This window comes from Syngnathoides biaculeatus, chromosome 10, assembly GCF_019802595.1.
Source record: "Syngnathoides biaculeatus isolate LvHL_M chromosome 10, ASM1980259v1, whole genome shotgun sequence".
Classification (NCBI taxonomy): Eukaryota; Metazoa; Chordata; class Actinopteri; order Syngnathiformes; family Syngnathidae; genus Syngnathoides; species Syngnathoides biaculeatus.
The window spans coordinates 11,260,743-11,274,645 of record NC_084649.1 but is presented as its reverse complement, the minus strand read 5'-3'; the positions used below and the strand labels follow the sequence as shown (position 1 = coordinate 11,274,645).

Genomic DNA, 13,903 nt, shown 5'->3' with positions numbered 1-13,903 from the left:
CCCAGTTGTAGGTGTTTGTCATGCTAACTAAAATGGACAAAAGCAAACCAACAAAACAAAAATGTGGTATTTTACAAAGTCAGAAGTGATTTTCCCTCTTTGCCCACCGACACCATTCGAAACGCGATCCTCCATGTACTGTACGCCACGCTCTAATTTCCATTACTGATTTGGGCTTGTTGTTTGTGTTTTGTTTAAAGAGTTTACAGTATGTTGCCCCACAGGTTATTTGGCAATGAGAAGGCGACAGACCTTCTGTCTTCTGTGCTTGTGTCTTTGCAAGAAAGGCCATTCATTGCCGTCTCCGGTCTCGTTGTTGTCAGACTTCACGTTACTGACTGTGGAAGAAATGGAAAAAAAACACATGAAAACAGGACAGCTAGAGAGCAAGTTGCATTGTTTGGACAAACAGGGTTTTTTTTTAGAATGGCAAACTATACTACAATGTCTCTCTCTCTAATTGACCCCTCCGTAGAAATTTGCGCAATCCGCATGACTGACCAATCAGAGGCCAGAGATCTGCATAATCTCAGACTCAAATCTCAGACAACGTTGGATGGTCCAGTATAGCTTCTGTTGGCGTTTTATCGCGTATTTGGGTTCTTTAACAATAGATATGGTTACGAGGTGTAGTCACGGACTTTATAATAGTGACGACAGGTATCCTGAAAGGCTAGTTGGTGGAGTTCAATTCGTACCCTTCCCAAAACCGAAGACCCAGTACGAAAAATGTCTTTGATGGATAAAACTTTGTGGAAGACCGCATGATCAACTGAATCCATCAACCGGAACAGATATGTTTGCACGAAGGTAAGCCCTATATTTGATTTTCAATACATGTCTCATATAAATGAATTAGCAGTTCTTCGCTTGCATAACATAGCTAAATGTGAATGATTGACACACTTGATCTGTGTTGAGCGATATTTTGCGATGATCTGACTGCGCAAACGTGTCTCTGTTCGGCGGTGAGCTTAGGCTAAACAGGACTAGCAGTCCTAAAAGCCTTCGACATGCACCAAGACACCAAGACTGAAGGAAGGATGTTTGAGGACACTAAAGTAGTGATTGTCGTACTTGGTTGGTACTTAGGTAGGTTCGGCACTAATTCAAGAATAATTATTGAGGGGAGTGCGTGACGTTACACAAAGAAAACGAGAGAAACAACTCGTAAATCAAGCCTCGCCTTCTTTTCCTTCATATGTTGGTTCACAAACGGCTATACAGATACATATACAGATTCTGCACACAAGTGTGATATGTAACACGAAAATAGGAAACTGTCAATGACGAATTCGTCTTTGGGTTATAATATATTATATTATGTGGCTTCTCGGTCTTCCTCTGACTCCGGAAAGATCTCGCGCTAATATCAATGGTTTCTCCGTCGATATGCATGTTAATACCATTGAAATACCGCTCGCTGAAATACTTGAAGCCCTGCTGTCTGCTTTTCAACGATATTTCACTGTTAGCTAAGAATGCGAGTGAGAAATCAGCCGGTAAATCGGACAGTTTCGCTCTATTCTTTTCTTGCTGCGCCGATATTTTTGCTAATTGTTTGTCTGACGTCAGCGCACGTGGCGTGACGTCACTTCAGGAGGTGTGGTTTAGTGCCCTGTACGGAGGGGTCAATTGGGTAAAGACAGTTATTGATGAGTCAGATCTGTTGATTTCTTTATCATAATTAATGTGTATCATACAATCCATATTACAGTTAGCATTCTTCTGGGACTCAAAATGTTTCAGCAGTTCTGATTTAGATCTAAGCCTCAACTTTGAGAAGACATGGCAAGGTGAGATGACCATGGTTGGATGTTTTACATGGTCAAACCATATTTGTTGCTGTTGAAACTTCCCATTCCAGCTTTGCCTTTATTAAGACATGATCTGATGTAGCCATCAAAAAAGACAACCGCTGGAGGGAATTATTTGACGTATAATTCTTTCTTCTGGTCTCTCTCTTTCTCTTGCTCTCTCTTCACATGTGAAATAACCTAATAAGAGTCACTTTTAGTGATGTTTATAATGTTGTGTGACAGCAACATGGTGAATGTCAAAAAATGCACTTGGGTTATTAGTTGCGGGTGTATCCTCAAAATTGACATTTAGTTGATGACATTTAGGTGTGTCCTCTGTGGTAGAAAATACTAGCAATACCCATCATGCTGTAACAAAAAGGATGGGAAACTGTTAGCATGACTTCTTTGCTTAGCTTTTAATACTGCATAATTGTGATCATTTTAATTCAATGGGAATAAAGGCACATAACACGTAATGATTATGCAGCCCAGGAAGTAGTTAGATATATACTGTACACGCAGCAAAGGACATACTGTACGGTACTTGGAGGTCACTCCGGCAGTCAGGAGAAACTCTGTTGTGCTCCAGCGGTGTTGCAGACTGCATCTCAATGAGCATCCGAGCTCAGCCTGTCACAGAGGATACGTGAGAAAGGGAGAGGAAGAGGAAATGGAAAACAACAAGGGCAGGTGAAACAGAATTGAAACTAAGTAAAACGGGCAGATATCGATTGGTTCAACCTCAGTCTGCCTGGTGGCGTCATAAAACGCAGCAACATTTTTGTTGAACCCTTCATAGTTTTAATCTACAGCAATTTTCTTTTTTTGCCCTTTGAGTCATGATGGAAGTATTTTTCCATGGACAAAATCCAAAACATGTGATTTCCATGACTGACTTGGACACGTTTTTTACGTTTTGTTTTAAGATATTATCATGCCCCATAGGTATAACAACAAGAGATTTCAGTTTACTGAAATACTAGTAGTAAGTAGTAGTAGAACTTAGTATACTGTATAGACCTTATTAAAAAAAAAAAAAAGTAAATTAAAATGCTCATACTTTGTAAGAGCTCATGGGTGTGAAGTGTTTAGGGAAGTGGAGATTGCATGCAGCATTGTTAACTGTTGGTGACTGCTACAAAATTAAATTTTAGTAATTGTAGTTATTGTTGAAGGTCCCTTCCCATAATTGATAAATTCAGCTAAGTTTACCGTAGATGCCCTGCCTTTCTTCTTTTTTTTTTTAAAGGCCCTGTAAAGCAAAAATACTGTAGATGTTTTCTAAAATTGACACATTGCACAGAGGAGTACAATTGTAACAACAATTTTTATATTTTTAACCTGAAGTATTAGTAGTATTTGTCATGTTTGCAAAGTGTCGTGATTTAAAACTGTCTCATAAGTGCTGACTGTAACCAAATCTAATGATTCTTGGTTCTAATTTCAGACCAATATTATGAATCTTTTCCAACAAATTCAACTGTTATTATTTATAAGTTTTAAATGTGCCTTGTGTAGCATCCGAAGTTCTTTGTAGGGCTAGGGTATATTTGAAGAGTTTGTTTTCAAAACGAGACATAGGCATTTTTTTCAGATTTACGAAACTTGTGCCAAAATTATCCAGCTCCGAATGGATAATTTTGGCGCGAGTTTCGTAAATCTGAAAAAAATGCCTGTGTCTCGTTTTGAAAGCAAACTCTTCATTTCATTCCTGTGGTGCTCTAAAATGTTGAATCATTAAAAAGGATTCACTTTCAACTTCCAAGTCATTTCCTGAACCGCTGCAGGCAAGCTAAAACTGTACAATCGGCTTTCCTGCTACATTGACTTGCTCAGCCCTAGTGAAGTATGACAAGTATTTCCATGTTACATATCCCCACTGTCACGTTATGAAAGTACGATGACAATTTACAATTGCTTTGAAATGAACATGAGAGAGGAGGGAAGTGATTTAAAGCCCACTGCTTAGTAGACTGAAGTCTATTTATATATATATAAAAAAAGTACATTAAATTTAAGGCGGTATAATTAATTTAAACCTAGCCAATAAAAATATTTTAAAAGGGCAATACAATAGCAAAGCCTTTTTTTAATTTTAAATATCGAGAGCAATGTATTGTCAGAGACTGATGTTATTGGAGAATCAAACTGGCTATGAAATAACAATCACGCCAGATTTGACCAATTCCAAGTTTTGTTTCTGTCACAGCATTTTATTTTATTTTATTTCTCTCCCAAGCAGATGTCCTAATTTTTGCTAAACTGTTCTGTCTTTCAATGAGGACAAAAAAAGTCATTATTTTCCATTATTAGCCATTATCCAAGCCGCCTATCCTAACAAGGGTTACGGCATTCATGGAGCCTATCCCAGCTAATTTTGGGCACCTAAAACACATTTTAGAATACAGTCAGACAACATCACTGGGAATGCAAAGCTACATTATTCAATCTATCCATCCATTTTCTTTGCCGCTTATCCTCACGAGGGTCGCGGGGAGTGCTGGAGCCTATCCCAGCTATCAACAGGCAGGAGGCAGGGTACACCCTCAACTGGTTGCTAGCCAATTGCAAGGCACATAGAGACAAACAGCCACACAATCACACCTAGGGGCAATTTAGAGTGTCCAATTAATGTTGCATGTTTATGTAATGTGGGAGGAAACCGGAGTGCCCGGATAAAGCCCAGGCAGGCACGAGGAGAACATGCAAACTCCACACAGGCGGAGCCCGGGTCGAACCCGGGTCCTCAGAACTGTGAGGCCAACGCAGCTAAACCACTGTTCCGCCTCTACAGCATTCCCCTACTGGCAAACATTTCCAGACAGACTAACAAGACTGAAAAATGAAAGCGAAAAATGATAATTATGACGGGGGCAACTCTAAGCTAGTAGAAAAAAAGGAAAGCACAGTGTTTAAAACAGGGGTCTCAAACTTCCGGCCCAGGGACATTTGCGGCCAGCGTGATGATATTTTCTGACCCGCAGCTTAATGTGAAAGTTTAATGTCAGTGTGGCCCTCGAGTTTTTATGAATGGCACTTATATAGTATTGTGTGCGGAGTTGACAAAACTACCGATCACGGTGGGGTATATGGCTCTTGGGGATGTGACATCGACCGGGCTTGATGTTAGCGGAGAAACATTTTTAAACATATTCAATGCCTGGTTTAAAACAAAGAAATAATTTATCACAAACCTTTAGTATCTTCGCAGGCATTTCTTATGAAAGAGTACAAAATTCTGAAATATGTGTTTGCAATATATATACAATACAATACATATTATACAAATTATAATAATAATAATAATATAATACTATATATATATATATATATATATATATATATATATATATATAATATCTGGAATATGTGTTACAAAAAAGGTGTACATCTAATCCTTTGCTGCTCATTAAACTGGTTTTGTGAGGTAGGTTGATTTCTTGTGTGACATCAGCTGTGATGGTGACCCATCTTATGGAACAAGTGCTAAAGAAGCCACAAGAAGTCACAGAACAAGTAAAAAAATGAAAAAATTCCACCCTATTAATTCCAGTGGCTCACATCACAATTACAGAAACGTCCAATACTACAAAAGTGCAACAAAACTGCATGCAACTGTACCTCACTTGGAGTAGTTAAGAATCACTATTTATCTATATTATATGACATAACAAAAACAGAGCTACTCAAATGAATAAAGTGTGTCCACATGAAAAATATATGCTTGGTTCTGCCAGCATCTGAGACTGCAGAAAATAAAATAAATCAAAAAACAGCCTGTACTAAGGGCTCTGTCTTTGGCCAAGATCATACGGAAGCAAAATAAGCAGTATCTCTTCTCTATCAAAGTGGCACAATGCCATGCTGTCATTGTTCATGTAGTGCTTCACATAGCTGACTTTCATACACCTGGTGTGGACTTGAGTAATAATTACTCTGTGATCAGCTGTGGTTCAGTCAGGGTGGAGCTTGGCCAGCGCTGAAAAGGAGTGGAACATTTCTGCTAGATACGTTTCCAGGAAGTTTCTGGAAAACTTCCACAGAAGGTTACGATGGGAAATTTCAGAAATGCTGTGTTGCAGCTCTTTTATGTGACCTACATGGGAGTTCTGGGTAATTTAATGGAATGGTATCGTATCCAAACACATTTTGTTTGGTCACAAGCAGACATTCATCCCAAATAGATGACTTTTCTTGCCTACAGAGTATTTTAATTGCTCCTCCCCCTTCATTCAAGTAAGCAGCATCATATGCAAATATTACTTTTATCTCAATTTGTTACTCGCAATACAAATAAAGAAATGAATACATACCCCAACAGAGGCTAATGGTAAGCTGTTTATTGCCTTAGCAATTCACTAGTCACAGCATGTTGTTTAATTGTGTACTGACAGTTGCCCAGCCATCTGCTTCCACTGTGGATTATTAACACATCGTTATATTGTACATCAACGTTCATATCCATATCTTGGACATGATTTGACCCTGATTACATTTGTTTACCAAATAAAGATGTTTCAGAGCTTATGCATTTAATAAAACAGAGCACATAGCAGAAGTGTCCCAGTTATAAGTATGCTTCACACATGCAAGTCTAATGAAGCCCAGAAGGTTGCGACTGATTGTCGTGAAACAATTTGCATTCATAATCACCCGCATGTAGGTGGTGTAATGGGCACCATCAAACCCTGGTAATGTTTTTTTCCCCCACAATTATTGGTGACTAGGGAGGTTGTTGGAAATTCAGCTATCCTTTCTCAAAGCCACAAATGGGCCACAGCCTTTCTCAAAGCCACAAATGGGCCACAGAGTCACAGGAACACAGCTCAGTCTGGTACTCAACTATTGTACATGGCTGAGCCAGGTTCTGCTACATGATGTGAAAACTTTACCAAGATGGATACTTTTTCAATTCGAAATACAGATACAGTGAAAAAAATAAGTATTCGAACACTGCTATATTGGGAGTTCTCCCACTTGGAAATCATGGAGGGGTCTGAAATTTTCATGGTAGGTGCATGTCCACTGTGAGAGAGATAATTGAAAAAGAAAAATCCAGAAATTACAATGCATGATTTTTTAACGATTTATTTGTGTGATACAGCTGCAAATAAGTATTTGAACACCGTTCTATCAGCTAGAATTCTCAACCCTCCTAGCCAGTCTCCAGACCTAAACCCAATAGAAAATCTTTGGAGGGTTCTGATACTGTGTTTCTCAACGACAGCACACAAACCTATCTGATCTAGAGAAGATCTGTGTGGAGGAGTGGGCCAAAGTCCCTCCTGCAGTGTGTGCAAACCTGGTGAACAACTACAGGAAACGTGTCACCTCTGTAAATGCAAACAAAGGATACTGTACCAAATATTAACATTGGTTTTCTCTGGTGTTCAAACACTTATTTGCAGCTGTATCACACAAATAAATCGTTAGAAAATCATACATTGTGATTTCTGCATTTTCTCTTTAGATTATCTCTCTCACAGTGGACATACATCTATGATGAAAATTTCACACCCCTCTATGTTTTCTTAGTGGGAGAACTTGCAATATAGCAGGGTGTTCAAATACTTGTTTTCTTCACTGTACATCTAAATAAATTACCATACAGGTTTTGTAAATGTCAGTGTCAATGGTTGTTTGTTTGTATGTGGCCTGCGATTGGCTGGTGACCAGTTCAGGGTGTACCCTGGCTCTCAACGAAAGTCAGTTGAGATAGGCTCAAGCACGCCTGTGACCGTAGTGAGGATAAGCGGTATGGTAAATGGATGGATGGATAGTCATCTGCTGGCTTTTGTTGAACAATATATTCAGGTATGCCATCTAAAAAAACCCAACATGTATTCAGTTAGAAAAAGTCTATTTTTGCATCTATTTATCATCTTTATTTTTATTTTATTGATTTATAATCTATTTATACTATTCTACAATTTCTTTTATTGTAGCTGTACATTTAGGCAGTGAGATTAAGTGATCATTCACATTACCGACATGAATTATCAGGCACCATCAATTGTGCTATACACTGCTGGACACAAAGTGAGCACAACTTTACTTAAACCGAAAGAGATCCAGCCTACTTCATCATCTGTAACATGCATTTTTTTCTTGCGTCTTACAAGATGAATGCTGTTAAATTCATTTGGTCAACTACATGAGTTTGTCAAAATGCATTGGTAGTGTAGTGGAACACGCTTCTGCTTTTAATGGAAATTCATATGCGACAAAAGTGCAAAAGGTAAGTGCAGACATCAAAATGTTGATCTACTTCCTCCCTGACAGTGCCGATCAAAACTGGAGGGCCATTGGAATCGTGGACGGTCATTTGCAACTCTTGCAAATTGTTATGGCCGTGGCCATGAAACAACATTAGAGGCAACTGGACATCTGCCAAATGTTGTTTAACTATTAAAATAGGTTAATCCAATTATTTGTCACCATAATTTGATCTGATGGATTCATTTCTCATTCTCTTTACAAACGTGAGGTCATGCATCTTAAGAGGCAATAAAGCATGGAGCTCTTAGACAAATATTTAATTTGACTACCCCCCACCCCAGAGACTGAAAGTTTGCATCTACAAACAACTTTCAGAGGCAATTTATGATTGAAATCAGTGCTTCTGGCTGTGTGGTCTGTGGACCACTTAGAGGCCTTAAGTGCTTAGAAAGCAATTTAGTGATTGATTTTCTGATTTAGGGCATTATTTTCAATGTCGTTTTAGATCAATTTCTATACTTATTAACCGGAGAGCCATTCAAGTTCAAAGATTTTAATGCTCGTGCCACCACCAGAATTGTAAATTCACCTCCTCCTCCTCTGTGGGTGTGAGTGCGAAGACGCGTGTCTCTTCTGTTTATGTCCCAGAGCACGAAACACCTCCGTGACCTATCAATCAATCTCCAGTGTCATGGACACGAGTAAACAACATGCTAACGAACGGGAGGAAAAGAAGAACCTCTGATCAAGTAAGTGGTGCTTACTAATCACACATTGTGATAGATCCTCTAATCAGACACATCGTCTCAAATCTCTAATCAGGCAACAAAAAAAAATTAAGACTAATTAAAATGGAGATTGATGAATATCTCAACAGAAGCATTGCTAATTCTTGATTGTTTTTTTTTCCCTTAATTGCTATTTGAATCATGCATACTAGGCCAAGGCGGAGCTTTTCCTCCACTAGATTTAAAACTAAAATCCGATTGCATTTTCAATAAACATTAGAATCATAAAATGCTAACAATAAAAAGCGGAGGGAGTATTTCAAACTGCCTTGTTGCACAGCAAAAATGTTCCAGCATAAAAAGGATAACGCACCCACCGTCTGGCACGGCCATTAAGATGACTGAGACAGGTTATTAAAATAGATAGATAGATAGATAGATAGATAGATAGATAGATAGATAGATAGATAGATAGATAGATAGATAGATAGATAGATAGATAGATAGATAGATAGATAGATAGATAGATATAGATAGATAGATAGATAGATAGATAGATAGATAGATAGATAGATAGATAGATAGACCAGTCAAGACATTTGTGATGTACTCATATTTTAGCTGTTGTGCATTTTCATTTCTATATTTTGGACTTCATACTGGGAGAGTTAAACACAATTTTTTTTTCTGAGTGTTTGAGAAACATGCAATGTTTACTGGGTGTAAATTTCCCCAAAACACATCCAAGTTTACATTTCTGTTGACGGGACACGAGAAACAAGCCCATTAACCTTAGGCAATATGTTATTTTAACTGGAAAACTGAGAAGGCTTACTTAGGCAAAAGAGTTTGGGGATTTTTGGTCTTGGTTCCTAAAGCAATGTCCTGCGGGGCAGATCCATCGGCATGTGAATAAAAATTCTACATTCCAGACATTTATTCATTCATTTTCCGGACTGCTTCTCTATCCCAGCAATCTTTGGGCGAGAGGCCGGGTACACCCTGAACTGCTCGCCAGGAAATCACAGGGTACATACAAACAAACAACCGTTGGCCCTCTCATTCACACCTACGGGAGTCTTCCCTGAACCTACCATCCATGTTTTTTGGGGGGGGATGTGGGAAGAAACTGAAGTACCCACAGAAAACCCACACAGGCACAGAGAGAACATTCAAATGCCACATAGGCAAGGCCGGGATTTGAACCGTGATGTGCCAAACAGTTGGTTACAGTGCTGCCAGCCACATTCCAGACATAAAATGGAGCGAAAATATAAAACATTTATTCAAACTATGATGTTGCATCTGAAATCCATTTTTCCTTCGCTTCCAAAGGAGTTGTTTCACTTTGAACATCACGACACACCCATATTTTCACACAAGCACAAGTTACCTTGAAAAAAAAAAAGAGGTGTGTAGGAAACCAATTTAAATGCAACTAACACATCTCCAAACACAGTATGAATGCTCAATATTACAATTTGATGTACTAAAGGGGACCATGAGAATGCATTTTTCTTATAATGCAATTGAAGAGTTCCTCCTTTGCTGGTAAATTCCATTCAAGTGGTGACATCAGAACTGGATGATTTTTCTTAAACACCTCAGCAACATGTTTGACAGCTGCTGCATGAAGATGAATAACATCTCTCTAATTCACTCCCACAGGAAGTAGAGGGATGATCAGTCAGCATAGTCATGCGGTAACGCCATACAATCTGTAATAAAAGCTCACTTCCAAACTATGAGTATAATAATGAGCAATGTTGAAGATGTCTCTGAGAGTGCCAATAAATGAGCATCCTGACCTAATTATGTTGTGGTCAAAAGTGGTAAGTGATAATGTTATGGATGTTTGGGGTGTGTGCATCAGCACCGCTTAAATGATATGTAAACTTGGCCATGGGACTATTTTTAAACAAAATGTAAAATAAGGAGCATTTTTAAATGTGACAGCTTCGTCTGGGAAAGGAGCCCAGAATAAAAAAAAAATGGCTGATCTTAACAATAAAAGGAGGGTGAAATGTGAAATCATGTCAGAGCCTGTCATCACGAATGGCAACACGTCAGCGTTGCACCAACTAAAACATGAAATGTATATTTCCTTCCTTGTGAATACAGAGAAATCAATGGAATTCAAAATTTGCGAAAACTAACCATGGACTGAAGCAAATCAGGGAACAACGAAGAACACCTGGACAGGACATGAGTGGCCGGTGGAAGCAGATGGGTTGACACAAGATGGAGGGCTGACAAGAACAGCTGTAGAAGACAAAATGGGCAGACAAGATGAACGTGACATAGAAAAACTTGACAAAAGCACGAGGCTAAATAATCATAACTGAAACAACTAAAATGCAGACGACGACATTTTGAGTGTTTAATTTCTCCTCAGTAAACATGTGCCATAGGAGATAAACCTGATGATGAATGGTTGTGGTGAACAAGTCATGAGATTCTGTTTTTGGGATGAGCGGGTGTGCAGGTTCACCAATCTGAGCTACAACAAGATGAGGACAATGAACTGCGAATTACGCTGTTGATACCAATGACATTTGCGGAATTTATAAACCATTAGGAACTAAAAGTCTTTCATGGTTTGCGACTTGTCCAGAGTACGGGAACTAACGTTTTAACTGGTTCATCGAGATATGAGCATATTTACCCCAATATTGAACTCTTTTTTTCTGACTCCTCTAATCAGGACAGAGCAGATTTTAAGGTTCCAGAAATAAATAAATAAATTAAACTTACATATTTCAATAATTGAATAATTAATGTCGGGTGGCACAGTGGCTCAGCTGGAAAACATCGGCCTCACAGTTCTGAGGTCCCGGGTTCAATCTCGGACCCACCTCTAAGGAGTTTGCATGTTCTCCTGCGTGGGTTTTCTCCGGGCACTCAGGTACAACCATATTAGTAATTAAAAAACATTTAGATGGTCCAGGTCTATGTAATTTGGTGGCGTGGCATTGTAGTGCTTTAAAAGTAAACTTTAGACTGAGCTGACGAGGTTGTTCATTGTATTTTGTTTTTCCCCCGAGGAAATCAATGGTGAACATTGCACATTTCATCTTCGCTCACGTTCTTGTGCAGCCTGGAGGTCAACAAATGAAGTCGCGGTGATGCTCGCCTCATCCCGGCAGGGAAATTGTCGGAACACTTCACTTCATTTGTGCAAGGCTGCAGAGGGTTGATGAGGAGTTGCACGCTTTCTCGCTCTCTCTCTCTGTTGGAATTATCACGCCTCTGCAGCCACCACACAATTCGAAACAGTCACAATGGACTAATGCCAACTGGGGATGCATTGTGTGTCTGTGTAGCTTTATTTTATCACACATAAAACTATTACTGTCAGCTAAATACAATAAAACAAACTCATTTTATTCCTGGAAAGACGAAGCTAGGATCATTAACCCTTATTTACATAAAATCTCACGCTAATGCATCAATCAATCTTTTGTCACACTATCTCATAACAACAGAAGATGTCCTTTTAAATTTGACATCTCACAGATAGTGGTTAGCATGCTTGCCTCAAAGTCGATAAGGGTTTTGGGTCTTGCCTCAGGACTTCCTGTCTGGAGTTTTTGGATCTTCCATTGCTCATGTAGATTTCTCCAGCTTCCTGATACATTCCAAAACCGTGCTATTCACAACAATTGAACACAACTAATTCACAGTGTGAATGTTTTTTCTTTTTTTGTGTGTACAACCTGCCGATTGGCTGCCGACCAGTACAGGGTGTAAACAGCTTTACACTTAAATTAAATAACCGCAACAAACAATTAAAACCGCTGAACAGATTGTCGGCACCACTCTCCCCACTATTGAAGACTTGTATGTCACTCGAACTTCGTCTAGAGAAGGAAGGATCCTTTCGGACCCACCACATCCTGGCCACCTTCTCTTTCATCTCCTTCCATCACGTAAGCGCTACCGATCAATGCAAGTCAAAACTAGCAGGCATTCAAACAGTTTTTTCCCTCTGGCCATTATGTCATTAAATTATTGATCAGCGAACTTCTATTTTCTGCCTTGTGCCGTTGTTGGGACACATCCTCATATCCTGCTGGTGTATCAGTTTCAGTAATATATTCTGTAGACTATCGCATGACTTGTCACTTTAAACTGCTCCCTTTGCATGATTGTAATTGCACTGGTCTATAACGGCAATTGCAAATGGGCCAAGGCACTCTCTACAGGCCTAACACAATGTGGGATATTGACACACTTATATTTTACCTGTTCTAAATGAAGAAGACTTTACATCTTGCACATCTGTGACTCTTAATAAAGAATGAACGGAATATCTCTTGTTCTTTGTTCCTGCTATTTAGTTTGTTCTTTGTTCTGAATGTCGTACCAGGGCAGCACCGACTACCAGAGACAAATTCCGTCTGTGTTGTTACACACTTGGCCAATAAAGCTGATTGATAAAACTGCATTGACGCAAGCAGATGCATGGAGCTAGCCTTGTTAGCTTAGCTGCCCAAGTTTTCTGGTGCTGCTGGGATGCATTTGTGGTCACGTAACATTAAAAATTTGGTTGACAAACTAACAAACCCATTTATTATTCATCCATCCATGTTCTTAGCCACTTATCATCATGAGGGTCACGGGAGTGCTGGAGCCTATCCCAGCTGTCAACGGGCAGGAGCCAGGGTACACCCTGAACTGGTTGCCAGCCAATCGCAGGTCACATGGAGACAAACAAACAGCCGCACTCACAATCCCCCCTGAATCCCAGACTGGTGGCCATCCAGGCCACCAAACACGAGGCGTCCGGGTGGACAGGTCAGGAGGACGACCCGGACGCCAAGCACCAGGGTCCCCACGGGGCGATTCGGGCGGACGACCTCGAAGAACCAAACGAAGAAGCAGACACCAGAACGAGGCATGCCACTGCTCCGGACGAGAACCTCCCACGCCGTAGTTGCCAAACAACCAGGGATTGGTCGCCACCGAGGCTTGGTCAGTAGGCAGCCGTGGATTGGTCACCAATGAGGCCAAGTCATGAAGCGGCTGGGAGCCATCTGGAGTGAATAGGATGATGGAGAGAAGGACCAGAGCCATGACCGCCACCATTACCATCCCGAAGTCTCTCCAGCTCCGGGGTGGCTCATCAGAACTCCCCAGCTCTTGTCGGACAGC

At 40.0% G+C, this 13,903-nt stretch overlaps 1 long non-coding RNA gene across 1 annotated transcript; it reads right to left on the bottom strand.

The window, feature by feature from the left end:
- Positions 1-55: 55 nt before the first annotated feature.
- Positions 56-10,969, bottom strand: LOC133507093 (uncharacterized). The gene is made up of 3 exons (XR_009796743.1): positions 10,907-10,969; positions 2,337-2,432; positions 56-338 (listed from the first exon to the last, which is right to left on the bottom strand). It is a non-coding gene; the product is annotated as an uncharacterized LOC133507093 (long non-coding RNA).
- Positions 10,970-13,903: the final 2,934 nt, after the last annotated feature.